This window comes from Schistocerca nitens, chromosome 12 (genome assembly GCF_023898315.1).
Source record: "Schistocerca nitens isolate TAMUIC-IGC-003100 chromosome 12, iqSchNite1.1, whole genome shotgun sequence".
Classification (NCBI taxonomy): Eukaryota; Metazoa; Arthropoda; class Insecta; order Orthoptera; family Acrididae; genus Schistocerca; species Schistocerca nitens.
The window spans coordinates 37,472,310-37,485,233 of NC_064625.1; positions in this window are offsets into that span (position 1 = coordinate 37,472,310).

The window sequence follows — 12,924 nt, forward strand, 5'->3', positions numbered from 1 at the left end:
GAATGATGATCATTACGCGATTTGAAAGTTGGTGGTAATAATATATGCCGGCCGCGGTGGTCTCGCGGTTCTAGGCGCGCAGTCCGGAACCGCGCGATTGCTACGGTCGCAGGTTCGAATCCTGCCTCGGGCATGGATGTGTGTGATGTCCTTAGGTTAGTTAGGTTTAAGTAGTTCGAAGTTCTAGGGGACTGATGACCTCAGAAGTTAAGTCCCATAGTGCTCAGAGCCATTTGAACCATTTTTAATAATATACGAGGTGCGGTTAGAAAAAAACCGGACTGATGCTGGAAAAAACATTTATTTACAATTATTTACAATTTCATGTTATCTCCTTCAATGTACTCTCCTCCTCGGTCTCTACACCGCTCCATACGAATTTTCCACTGTTCATAGCAATGCTGCAGATCATTTTCGGTAAGTCCATACATTACTTCCGTCGCTTTTTCTTTTACTGCTTCAACAGTCTCAAATCTAGTTCCTTTCAAAGCTGACTTGACTTTAGGGAAAAGAAAAAAGTCACAGGGGGCCAAATCAGGTGAGTAGGGTGGATGATCTAAGATGGGAATGTTGTGTTTTGCCAAAAACGTCTTCACTGACAACGCACTGTGAGCTGGGGCATTGTCTTGGTGAAGGATCCATGACTTTTTTCTCCACAAATCGTTCCGTTTTCTCCGTACTCGCTCACGTAGGGTAGCCAGGACGCTAATGTAGTAATGCTGATTCACTGTTTGTCCCTCTGGTACCCAATCAATGTGCACAATCCCTTTGATGTCAAAAAAAACAATCATCATTGCCTTGAATTTCGATTTTGACATACGTGCTTTTTTTTTGTCGTGGAGAACCAGGAGTTTTCCAATGCATCGATTGGCGTTTAGTTTCGGGATCGTAAGTAAAAACCCAAGATTCATCGCAAGTAATAACATTTTGTAAGAAGGTGGGATCACTTTCAATGTTTTCCAGGATGTCAGAACAAATCATTCTTCGGCGTTCCTTCTGTTCAATTGTGAGACACTTTGGAACCATTTTTGAACACACTTTGTTCATGTTGAAACTTTCATGAAGAATCTGCCTAACACTTTCCTTGTCAACTCCTGTTAACTCAGACACTGCTCTGATAGTTAAACAGCGATCTTGTCGAACAAGTTTACCGATTGTTTCAATGTTTGCATCAGTTTTTGCTGACAATGGTCTGCCAGTGCGAGTGTCATCACTGGTGTCTTCGCGGCCATCTTTAAATCGTTTAAACCACTCGAACACTTGTGTTCGCGATAAACAATCATCGCCGTACACTTGTTGTAACATTACAAACGTTTCACTTGCAGATTTTCCTAGTTTGAAACAAAATTTGATGTTAACACGCTGTTCTTTCTGTACACTCGACATTTTCCGACGCACAGACAAAACGTCAACTACTTAAAACAGACGCCACGGGCAGACTGAGTGCAGGAGGCAGATGAAACTCGAGCAGTAGGCGGAGCGAGAGTCACGTGACAGGCCACGCGACTTTCAGCCTTATTGCATTCGTTTTATTGTTTCACCAGTACTAGTCCGGTTTTTTTCTAGCCACACCTCGTATGCTCCACATCCTCCGCGAAGATTGGATTTCGGAATTTACTGAGCAGCCCCTTCTGTTGAGCGCGTCGTCTATCTGCAAGTGTGTCCCACTTCAAACTTTCTATGAGATTTGTAACGCTCTCGCGATGGCTAAATGTACCAGTCACGAATCTTGCCGCTCTTCTTTGGACCTTCTCAATCTCTTGAAGCAGACCCAACCGGTAAGGGTCACATACAGACGAAAAATACTCTTAAGACTGGACGAACTAACGTATTGTAAACTATTTTCTTTGCTGAAGGAGTGCATCGCTTCAGGATTCTACCAATAAACCGCAATCTAGAGTTCGCCTTACCCGTTACTTGTGTAATCTGATCATTCCATTTGAGATCATTTCGAATAGTCACACCCAGATACTTGACTGATGTTACCGCTTCCAAAGACTGATCATTTATTTTGTACTCAAACATGAATGGGGATTTTCGCCTTTTTATACGCAGTAGGTTACACTTACTAATACTGAGAGATAACTGCCAGTAATTACACCACGCATTTATTTTCTGCAAATCCTCATTGATTTGTTCACAACTTTCGTGTGATACTACTTTCCTGTAGACTACAGCATCATCGGCAAACAGTCTAAGGACGCTGTCAATACCATCAACCACACACACACGTACGCCCGTTGTAGATTCTGAAGTCTCCCGTAAACGAGCAAGCTTCTTTGTTGATCCCGCCCTTTAGGAGCCTGCATACGGTCAGTATTTATTGACAATACTACATTGTGACCCAAATGTCCGTTAGGATTTGAAATTTCAATTCTTCACGGAATAACGTGAAGGGCTAAAAACTGACACACATGTCTGAAATGATACTGGGTTTTATTAAAATAAAAAAAAGTGCACAAAATCACCAACAGATGACGCTTCGTATGATACAAAAGCAATAATTGGCCTAACAATTGATTTTTATCAAAGACAGCGTACTCGGTCGACATGTCGGGCGTCATTTGTCAACAGAACTTTTCGAAGGATAACGTTGTGAACAGCACTGTACAGCATGTCGGGTGAGAAACTACCGTCCGATGTTGTCTTTTAGCACCCCTAATGAGGTCGGACTGTCGCGGTTGACATTCCACTTCAGGCAGCCCCACGGCCAATATTCAAGAAAAGTAGTAATAGTAATCCACTAAATTACAGGCCCCTGTCATTAACATCGATATGGAGCAGGATTCTGGAACATGTATAGTGTTCGAACATTACGAATTACCTCGAAGAAAACAGTCTATTGAGACACAGTCAACCCGGAATGACAAAATATCGTTCTCGTAACGCACAACTAGCTCTTCACTGGCTATTGACAATGAATTTCAAAGTGATTCCGTATTTCTGGATTTCCGGAAGGCTTTTGACACTGTACCACACAAGCGGCTTCTAATCAAATTGCGTGCTTATGGAATATTGTGTCAGTTATGTGACTGGATTCGAGATTTGCTGTGAGAGAGGTCATAGTTCGTAGTAACTGACGGAAAGTCATCGAGTAAAACAGAAGAGATTTCTGGCGTTCCCCAAGCTAGTGTTACAGGCCCTTGTCTATTTAAACGATTTGGGAGACAATCTGAGCAGCCGTCTTGTCTTAGGCTGTTTGCAGATGACGCTGTTGTTTATCGAGTAGTAAAGTCATCAGAAGTACAAAACAAATTGCAAAACGATTTAGAAAAGATATCTGTATGGCGCGAAAATTGGCAATTAAACCTCCTCAATAATGAAAAGTGTGAGGTCATGCACATGATTGCTGAAAGGGATCCGTTAAACTTCGGTTACACGAGAAATCAGTCAAATCAAAAGGCTGTAAGTTCAACTAAGTATCTAGGAATTACAATTACGAACAACTTAAGTTGGAAGGAACACACAGAAAATGTCGTGGGGAAGGATAACCAAAGACTGCGTTTTATTGCAAGGACACCTAGAAAATGTAACAGACCTGCTAAAGAGACTGCCTACACTACGCTTATCCGTCCTCTTTCATAATACTGCTGCACATAGTGCGATCCTTACCAGATAGGATTGACGAAGTACATCGAAATAGTTCAAAGAAGGGCAGCACGTTTTGTATTATCGCGAAATAGGGGAGAGAGAGTCACTGAAATGATACAGGATTTGTAATGGACATAATTAAAACATAGGCGTTCTTCGTAGGGGCAGAATCTTCTCACAATATTTCAATCACCAACTTTCTCCTCCGAAAGCGAAAATATTTTGATGACGCCGACCTACTTAGGGAGAAACGATCACCATAATAAATTAAGGGAAATCATAGCTTGTACCGAAAGATATATGTCTTCCTTTTCTCCGTGCGCAATACGAGATTGGAATAATAGAGATTTGTGAAAGTGGTTCGACGAACCCTCTGCCAGGCACTGAAAAGTGATTTGCAGAGTATCCATCTAGATGTAGATGTACGTTTAAGGTGGTGTGCGATCTGGTGAATAGATATAAAAAAAATGGAAGCTATCGCCTTAAGGCCCTGCTCTGCGAGCAGGAAATTGTTGATGGTGATGGTGATGATGACGATGAGGCAGACAAATGACTCGTCGTCATTCCGATCTCATCCTGCAAGTCCATCACTCTGTATTACTAAAGGAACACTCAGCAAGATGTTCTGCAAGACGCGAGCAAAGGGAGTCACAAATTACCTCGCCAGAAATTTCTTTGAAAGATGATATCAGCTCCCTGTTTATCGGTTATGAATGTGGGAATATCACCGAAAAGCTTTTGTACGGCACAAGCTGATCTCGTGAAGATAAGATGAGTAAGATTTAGAGGTAAGTGGTTACACAATGAAAAGGCAGCTAACGTCGCGCGGTACGAGCAAGGCCGTTTGGTCTGATGTGCTAGCTGCTAGGCCACACGTTCTCGTGCATTTGCCAGCAGTCTGGGTTGCCAGCCGTTTTCTTATCCATCTACAGCTACTTCCAAAGCCTGCAAAATACTGTGACGTTCGTGGCAGAGTGTAGTTCCCATTCTTTCACGTTTTAGGGACTTTCCAAGTAGGGTTTTGCGGGATCGCTGGTGGTAATCTTGCAGGTGTCACTCTGTTCAGAATTTTCCGCATCCCTGTTGCCAAACAAACCGGTGATCATCGGTGTCGTCCTTCTGTATACGTTCAGTACCCCCTGTCAGCTTTATTTACCATGGATACGACTCCAGGGTGCTAAGCACGAACATTTTGTGGGTAGCCTCTTTCGTAGACTGATTGTAGTACGCCAGTTTGCCTATGTCATGATTCCATATCGTATCCTTACAAGTTCCTACTCCTAGGCATTTTGAGTGAGTCCAGTTCTACATCGGTAACTACATCTACATTTATATCATAGTACGTAAGCCGCCTGATGGTGTGTGGTGGAGTCTACTTCTGGCCCACTAAATTATCCGCCCCCTCACCTCCCCCCTCTGTTTCCACAGTGTTCCACACGCGAATCGCGCGTTGGAAGAATGATTGTCGGTAGGCCTCCATATTGGCTCTAATTTCTCGAATTTTCTCGTCGTGGTCATTGAGCGATATGTACGAGGCAGGAAGACTCTTCTCGGAATATACTGTCTCGAAATTTCAATAATAGAAAGTCTCTCCACGACGCACAACGCCTCTCTTGTAACGTCTGCAAATAGAATTTGCTGAGCATTCCTGTAACGGTCTTGAACTGACTAAACGATCCCGTGACGAAATGCGTCGACCTTCGTTACATCTTCTCTATCTTTTTATCAGTCCTATCTCGCAACAGTTCCAGACTGATGAACAGTAGGTTGGGGACCCACTGTCACTTGTTTCTATTTGACGCAAAAGGTATGAGCCACATCCTTTGCTATATTTTTATTTTTTAATGTCGGTGCGCTTTATTGTGGGTTGGAACTCACTGTAACTCGTTCACTATCATCGACTTCTTCGGTATTCGAAAACAAAATAAAGCAAAGGTGTGTAGAACCGAAATAAAGAAGTACCGACTCTTAATTTCAAGAAAGAGTCGAAATTATCCTTATGAGAGGAAAGCGTAGTAAGACTTTCTTCCTAGAGAAAGCGAGGTTGTTATTTTGAACTGAAATGATAAAAATTAATTAAAGGGAATAATACCGAATATTAGGAGACAGAGATGTTCTTTGACGCTAATATTTAATTGTGCGAAGTAACGAAAGTTCAAAGAGCATCAAGTCTGAAATTATATTCTCAGAAAATAATTTCTAACTCAAGTCTCGAAATTTTCAAAGTAATTCGTTTGTCTTAAAGACAATAAATACACAGAGAACAATCCTGAACTATTTACTTGAAGTATAAGTGACGTACAGCAAAGACATTAATTGTATTACGTGAACAAAACAGGAACAATTTGTAGTGAGAGAATAGCAACAGTTACATCTCTGGATCTTCATTTGTCGACACATATAACTTACGAAAATTAGGCTTTTTAATAAGCCTGTAGCGTAAGTAATTAATTATTCACACGTTGTTGTTGTTGTTGTTGTAGTCCAGACATGGTTTGCTGCAGCTCTCCATGCTACTCTATCCTGTGCAAGCCTTTTCATCTCCGAGTAACTACTGTAACCTACATCCATCTGAATCTGCTTGCTGTATTCATCTCTTGGTCTCCCTCTACGATTTTTACCCTCCACGCTGCCCTCCAGTACTAATTTGGTGATCCCTTTATGCCGCAGAATGTGTCCCCTTCTTCTAGTCAGGTTGTACCACAAATTCATCTTCTCCCGAACTATTTTCAGTCCCTCCTCATTAATTACGTGATCTACCCACCTAATCTTCAGCATTCTTCCGTAGCACCATATTTCAAATGCTTAACTTCTCTTCTTGTCTAAACTGGCTCAAATGGCTCTGAGCACTATGGGACTCAACATCTGATGTCATCAGTCCCCTAAAACTTAGAACTACTTAAACCTAACTAACCTAAGGACATCACACACAGCCATGCCCGAGGCAGGATTCGAACCTGCGATAGTAGCGATCGCGCGGTTCCAAACTGAAGCTCCTAGAACCGCTCGGCCACACCAGCCGGCCTTGTCTAAACTGTTTATTGTCCGTGTTTCACTTCCATACATGGCTACACTCTTTCAGTAAAGACTTCCTGACAAATCTATACTCGATGTTAACCAATTTCTCTTCGACTATCTTCAGTTATTTTGCTTCCCAAATAATAAAACTCATCAACTACTTTAAGTGTCTCGTTTCCCAATCCCCTCTACTTCACCTGATTTCATTCGACTACATTCCATTCTCCTCCTTTTCCTTTTGTTAATGTTCGTCTTATATCGTCCTTTCAAGACACTGTCCATCCCTTTCAACTGCTCTTCCAAGTCCTTCGCTGTCTCTGACAGAATTACAATGTCATCGGCACACCTGAACGTTTTTATTTCTCCTTCCTGGATTTTAATTCACAGTCCTAATTTTTGTTTTTTCTCCTTTACTGCTTGCTCAGTACAGATTGAAAAACATCGGGGACAGGCTGCAACCTTGTCTCACTCCCTGCTTCCCATTCGTGCCCCTCGACTCTTATTACTGCCGTCTGGTTTCTGTACAAATTTTAAATAGCCTTTCGCTCCCTGTATTTTACCATTGCCAAAGAATTTGAAAGAGAATCTTCCAGTCAACATTGTCAAAACCTTTTGGAATCTGGTTTCGCAGCACAGAGCGGATCAGGTTGTGGAAAGAGGCCAAGTCAATTACTGTTATACAAGAACACACATAACTTTATTGCTCAAACCAATGCACAGTTTCCTCATTAAAACAACAAAGATCAAGTCATGGCTGAGGGCCCAAGTAACTACTCCCTACTCCAGAGTAAGTTTTAAAACACTAGGATTTAGAGTAACGGCTAAAGGCCATACTTAAGCAAAATTACAATATCTTCTCGGCTAAAGGCCGAAATAATTTTTCAGATCAGCTAAGGAAATTCTTTAAAAGCCAAGAATTTACAAATTCCCGCTAAAGGCCATATTAAGGAATATTCAATTTAATTCTTCGGCTGAAAGCCCAATACAAAATTTTCTTTACGTAATAAAAGAGAGGCTTTAAAGATAAGAAAAAGATCTTAAGAAAACTTGAAGTACCTTGTCGGCTGAAGGCCCAAACAATTACTCAAGAATAATTAAAGACAACCTTAAGATCAACATTTACAGAACACGCCTGAAGGCCGTTTCAAGAATTCAAGATAATTAAGAGGAAACCTTACAGACAAGTATTTTCATATTAAAGCCACAGATTCAAAAACAAACGCGGCTGAATGCCTGAATACAGAACAACAAGAATTTTAAATACACTACTGGCTATTAAAATTGCTACACCAAGAACAATTGCAGATGATAAACGGGTATTCACTGGACAAATATATTACACTAGAACTGACGTGTGATAACATTTTCACGCAATTTGGGTGCATAGATCCTGAGAAATCAGTACCCAGAACAACCACCTCTGGCTGTAAGAACGGCCTTGATACCCCTGGGCATTGAGTCAAACAGAGCTTGGGTGGCGTGTACAGGTACAGCTGCCCATGCAAATTCAACACGATACCACAGTTCATCAAGAGTAGTGACTGGCGTATTGTGACGAGCCAGTGGCCCGGCCACCATTGACCAGACGTTTTCAATTGGTGAGAGATCTGGAGAATGTGCTGGCCAGGGCAGCAGTCGAACATTTTCTGTATCCAGAAACGCCCGTACAGGACCTGCAACATGCGGTCGTGCATTATCCCGCTGAAATGTAGGATTTCGCAGGATCAAATGGAGGTTAAAAAATGGCTCTGAGCACTATGGGACTCAACTGCTGTGGTCATAAGTCCCCTAGAACTTAGAACGACTTAAACCTAACTTACCTAAGGACAGCACACAACACCCAGCCATCACGAATCAGAGAAAATCCCTGACCCCGCCGGGAATCGAACCCGGGAACCCGGGCGTGGGAAGCGAGAACGCTACCGCACGACCACGAGATGCGGGCCAAATGAAGGTTGGTGCCACGGGTTGTAACACATATGAAATGTAACGTCCACTGTTCAAAGTGCCGTCAATGCGAACAAGAGGTGACCGAGACGTGTAATCAATGGCACCCCATACCATCATGCCGGGTGATACGCCAATATAGCGATGACGAATACACGCTTGCAATGTGCGTTCACCGCGATGTCGCCTAACACGGATGCGACCATCGTGATGCTGTAAACAGAACCTGGATTCATCCGAAAAAATGACATTTTGCCGTTCGTGCACCCAGGTTCGTCTGTGATGCAGCGTCAAGAGTAACTGCAGCCACGGTCTCCGAGCTGATAGTCCATGCTGCTGCAAACGTCGTCAAACTGTTCGTGCAGATGGTTGTTGTCTTGGAAACGTCCCCATCTGTTGATTCAGGGATCGAGACGTGGCTGCAGGATCCGTTACAGCCATGCGGATAAGATGCCTGTCATCTCGACTCCTAGTGATACGAGGCCGTTAGGATCCAGCACGGCGTTCCGTATTAACCTCCTGAACCAACCGATTCCATATTCTGCTAACAGTCATTGGATCTCGACCAACGCGAGCAGCAATGTCGCGATACGATAAACCGCAATCGCGATAGGCTACAATCCGACCTTTATCAAAGTCGGAAACGTGATGGAACACATTTCTCCTCCTTACACGAGGCATCACAACAACGTTTGACCAGGCAACGCCGGTCAACTGCTGTTTGTGTATGAGAAATCGGTTGGAAACTTTCCTCATGTCAGCACGTTGTAGGTGTCGCCACCGGCGGCAACCTTGTGTGAATGCTCTGAAAAGCTAATCATTTGCATATCACAGGATCTTCTTCCTGTCGGTTAAATTTCGCGTCTGTAGCACGTCATCTTCGTGGTGTAGCAATTTTAATGGCCAGTAGTGTAAAACACGGCTGAAGACCTAATCTTAAAATAGTTGTCATGAAGTTCAACTGAAAGCCATATAGTAAAAATGAAACAGACAATATTAATACACGGCTGAAGGCCTTGGCATAGTACATGCGACCAAATAAAATGACAATCACAAACAACAAACAGTGGTGCTCGGTAGTGTTCCAAGGGTCGGCCTAGGGAGGAAACTCTAAGCACAGTTTAGATGAGACAGGCAGCCAAGCGTAACACTAAACAATCGGGTGGCAACACGACCAAGGGACGGCTGAAGAACCAACCAACAGCCTAATCAATTCCCTTCCACCCGACACACTCGCTGCTCAATTTCAACCGACCGACTGACTACTCCAGTACGTAGACAGCATTCATCTACTCAGTGGAAATCACAGAAGCTACACACGGTTCCACGTAAGCACACTTGCCCTAGAAGAATCGTAAAAGCAGTCACTGTGGAATAACAGGGACCAATCAGTTCGACACACAGAGAGTTTCCACAAGCAGTCGGCGACCAAATACACGTCGTCCGATGAGACGACCGACCGAAAGACCAACCCAGGTCGTTCCCACTGAAGTTACGTATGTCGGCAACCGTCGCGCGAGTCTTGAATGTCCGAAGCTGACTGCAGCCTCCAACCCGACTCGATGTCCGTTCGGAATTCGGAGACATGGCGACCCAACCATGCAGAGGTAACTCTTTCCCATTGGCCACGACATCTCTGCACAAGGAAGGAACCGACCCACGTCCGGCAAGATGACCAACTGACGAGGCCCAGAAACGGTCAAAAGACCAAATACACGTCGCCCGATGAGACGACCAACCGATCCAACCAACGGTCGTCCCGCACCAATCCCCTTCCGTCGGTCACATCCTGTGTGTCGCCAGCGGTCGGCGAGCACTGGCTGTCGGCGCCTCACCGGCGCTCCGTCCACCGACTTCACTGCTGCTGTGTCCCGACTGAGCACCAAACTCAACTCCAGACACACGACGACCCGGAAATACTAGCGGTCGCTCCAGAGATGGTACGACAGTGTACTTATCGATAAGCGCTGCTGCTGCCACTGACGGGTAAACAAACCAGCAACCTAGTGACGCTAGTAAATCGAATTAAAAAAAAAAAAAAAAAAAAACGAGGCGACAGAACGACGAAAACAAGATGACGAGCAATAAACGGCATGACCGCGAGCCGCGCAAGGCTCACCTTTCTCTAAGTCTATAAATGCTAGAAACTTAGGTTTGCCTTTCCTTTATCTATTTTCTACGAGAAGTCGTAGGGTTAGTATTGCCTCGCGTGTTCCTACATTTCTCCGAAATTCTAACTGGTCTTTCGCGAGGTCGGCTTCTACCAGTTTTTCATGTTAGTATTTTGCAACCGTGACTTATTAAACTGATAGTTCGCTAATTTTCACGCCTGCCAGCGTCTGCTTTCTTTGGAATTGGAGTTATTATATCCTTGCCCTCATCTCGTGGTCGTGCGGTAGCGTTCTCGCTTCCCACGCCCGGGTTCCCGGGTTCGATTCCCGGCGGGGTCAGGGATTTTCTCTGCCTCGTGATGGCTGGGTGTTGTGTGATGTCCTTAGGTTAGTTAGGTTTAAGTAGTTCTAAGTTCTAGGGGACTGATGACCATAGATGTTAAGTCCCATAGTGCTCAGAGCCATTTGAACCATTTTATTATATCCTTCTTGAAGTCTGAGGATATTTCGCGTGTCTCATACATCTCGAACATCAGCTAGAAGTGTTTTGTCATGGGTGGCTTTCCCAAGGCTCTAGCGGAATGGGAATGTTGTCTACTCGCGGGGCCATGTTTTGAAATAAGTCTTTCAGTACTTTGCCAAATTCTTGACGTGGTATTATATCTTTTTTCTCCCCTTCATCATCGTCCTCTTCCATTTCTATAATATTGCCCTGAAGTACATCTCCCTTCTACAGCATCTCTGTATACTACTTCCACCTTTCTGCTTTCCCTTCTTTACTTAGTACTGGCTTTCCGTCTGACGTCTTGATATTCATACAAGTGGTTCTATTTTTTTTCCTTAATTTTCCTGTTATTTGCACGATATACGTGACAATAAGAAAGCATCATAGATAGAAGGTGATTGTTAGCTTTGTAATGGATTTTAATGCAGACATCGATGACAGGAATGAATCATCAGCGCACTTTCTGACCGCCGGTATTTAAGGTCTATTTCATAAGAAGTAAGCTTATGGCAAGGAAATTCATTGAGACTCATAAAATTATTAGGTAGTTACAAGCATTTATTGTGCGATTTACGTCGTGTTAATACCGAAAGCTTACTGCGCGTAGCCCTATTCACTATATGCAAAGAATTCATTATACTTAGTGGTTATTATAAGGTTAAGAGTTAAGTATGTAAAGTCGTAATGGCAGTGTTTACATTAATCTGCTACCTTTAATTATAACAGTAAGATCTATTCCAAAATGCGATTTTACACCTACAAAGGAAGTTTGCAAGAATACTTGTATCTCTGATCATTCTCGATTAAGTTACGTGTGTGTAAATATTTCTTTGTGCGGCTTTAATATCTTAATAAGTAAAATCATCTTGAGCCGGAACGCAGAAGCCTCAGACGAATAATCTGGGCATTTATAATTTCGTCGTATATAGTAACTATTAGTACATTGTGTTGACTGTAGGAAGTGACGTATAGTCTGCTGTTTAAATTATAGGTGATATTCGCCCTGAGAAGCTTATAATGGAAACATGCTTGGGTGAACAGGCGCTGTTTAAAGTTGAAAGCTGCCCGAATCCCACTCCGTGTGAAACGGTATATGTGGTGGCTTGCCGGCTAAGATCTGCTTCTTGCTAGAGTACAAGAAGTATCACGATGGTGCGTAAGTTCGAAGCGTTTTTGTTTCGCATGTTGGTACTCCTGTTGGTATGGGTACTCGAGGACAGGCAATACTGATGAACTGTGATCCATCCAGCATCGTGCGAAATTTACACTACTGGCCGTTAAAATTGCTACACCACGGAGATGATGTGCTACAGACGTGAAATTTAACCGACGGGAAGAAGATGCTGTGATATGCAAATGATTAGCTTTTCAGAGCTTCACACAAGGTTGGCGCCGGTGGCGACACCTACAACGTGCTGACATGAGGAAAGTTTCCAACCGATTTCTCACACACAAACAGCAGTTGACCGGCGTTGCCTGGTGAAACGTTATTGTGATGCCTCGTGTAAGGAGGAGAAATGCGTACCATCACGTTTCCGACTATGATAAACGTCGGAGTGTAGCCTATCGCGATTGCGGTTTATCGTATCGCCACATTGCTGCTCGCGTTGGTCGAGATCCAATGACTGTTAGCAGAATATGGAATCGGTAGGTTCAGGAGGGTAATACGGAACGCCGTGCGGGATCCCAACGGCCTCGTATCAGTAGCAATCGAGATAACAGGCATCTTACCCCGCACGGCTGTAAAGGATC